The 1,878-nt window shown below is 29.8% G+C and overlaps 1 pseudogene; it reads right to left on the bottom strand.

The window, feature by feature from the left end:
* Window positions 1-703: 703 nt before the first annotated feature.
* LOC107172615 (uncharacterized) lies at window positions 704-1,878 on the bottom strand (annotated as a pseudogene).

Below are 1,878 nucleotides of genomic sequence, written 5' to 3'. Positions count from 1 at the left end.
AAAGTCCTAGCAGCCTTTAAAAAAGATAAATTTTCAAAATCTTTATTTAAATCATTAAGCAATGATACTAACCTTAGTGGTATACATTCCATACAATGGGGAATCTCTAATGAAAGTTCCGCTATAGATGTACTTAAACAAGAAGAAAATGTAGAGGTGATTCCAACTGGATTATGGCTTTCAAATAGTGGACTTTTAGGAGCATCGCCAGATGGACTAGTAGGCTCTAATTATACCGTTGAAGTAAAGTGTCCATGGAAGTACAGAAACAAAAATCTTAATGCTGAAATTGAAGTAGATCATACTTACATAGTATACAAAATTAATGGGAATTTGATTGTAAACAAAAAACATCCATACTGGGATCAAATCCAAGGCCAGCTTTATTTAACAAATCGTGAATTTTGTTACCTAGTTATTTGGACCCCTGAACAAGTAGTTATAGCTGTAGTTGAAAAAGACACCAAATGGGCAATTAATTTGGAAATTCTAGAGCAGTTTTTTATTCAGAAGTATATACTCTACCTTACTGAAGGATAACCGTTGTTTTATTATTTTATAAACTTTTATTAAGAATGCAGGTAGCAATTTTCTATAGAATTTTAGTTTTGTAAAGTAATTTAATAATTTTGTGAACTATAAAAATTAAAAATGTAATGATGTACATTTAACAATATACTATAATATGATTATTATTTACAGTTTACATATTTCCTTGAACTTCTTTAATTAAAGGAGGCTGTAGATTTGTTAATGCAGCAACTAATTGAAAAATACTTTCAGCTTGCTTCAACATTGTGAAAGGAATAAAATGTATTATGGAATAGCATTTTATTCTTTGTATTGCTCTTTCAATGTGGATCCGTGCCTTAGCTATAACTTCTGTTTGAACAACTTGATTTGGTGTAAACTGAGGAGTATCTAAAAATGGTGGAATATTTAAAGATACTCCGTGAGGTAAAATGTCCCTGATTAAAAACCCCTTATCTGCAATAATAAGATCTCCGGCGAACATTTTCTCTAAAAGACCACTATTTAATGTTACCATCTTGTCTGATGTAGATCCAGGAGACAATGAACTGACAAATGTAACAACACCATTCGGGGCAATTCCTATTAGTGCTTTCCAGGTATTTCTGTGCTTATATGAACTATATGTGTCTCTCTGAATATTCATCGACTGACGTGATACAGCAGTAAATACTTCAGTGCAATCTATTATTATACGGCAGTTGGTAAATGACTTGAATGCACCAGGTAAACATTTTTTGTTTTTTTCTCTAGTTGGAATACTACTCATGCATTTAGTAAAAAGTATGGCATGTAAAACATTAATCCATGTAATGACAACATTACTTACAGTTGCTTTACTGCAGTTGAATTTTACTGCTAAATCAAAATGTGGTAAATTGTTTCTCAATTTAACTAACGTCATTAGTATTTGATCAATTTTACTGATACTTTCAACATTCCAATTTAAATGATATTTTAATCTCTGCATTTTTCACTAAATTGTAAAGAGCAATAAATACTTCACTTGATGGTATGCCAGTATAAGAAGTTAATAAATCTTCATTTTGAACTAAATTTTCAAATGTGAATGACAAGCTTAATGTATTTAGTTTCAATTTCATTTCTTCATTTTGCTTTTTTAGAAAATAATTTTCAGTTTCGAGTATGGTCAATGAGGTCGATGACATAATGACTTCAGATACTCTAAAAAAAAAATTAAATTTATTATAATATTAAATCATAATATTCAAAAAATGAATAATACCCTTGGGGGTTAGACTTTGTTGATTCATCAAGATCAAGTGCTGTATTGATTTCAAATTCGCTGTTATTAAATATTTCATCTTCTTTCTCTTCATTCATCAT

This window comes from Diuraphis noxia, unplaced genomic scaffold (genome assembly GCF_037042655.1).
Source record: "Diuraphis noxia isolate RWA-SAM2 unplaced genomic scaffold, SU_Dnox_SAM2 contig0006, whole genome shotgun sequence".
In the NCBI taxonomy this organism is placed as follows: Eukaryota; Metazoa; Arthropoda; class Insecta; order Hemiptera; family Aphididae; genus Diuraphis; species Diuraphis noxia.
This window is presented reverse-complemented; position numbering and strand designations above follow the sequence as displayed.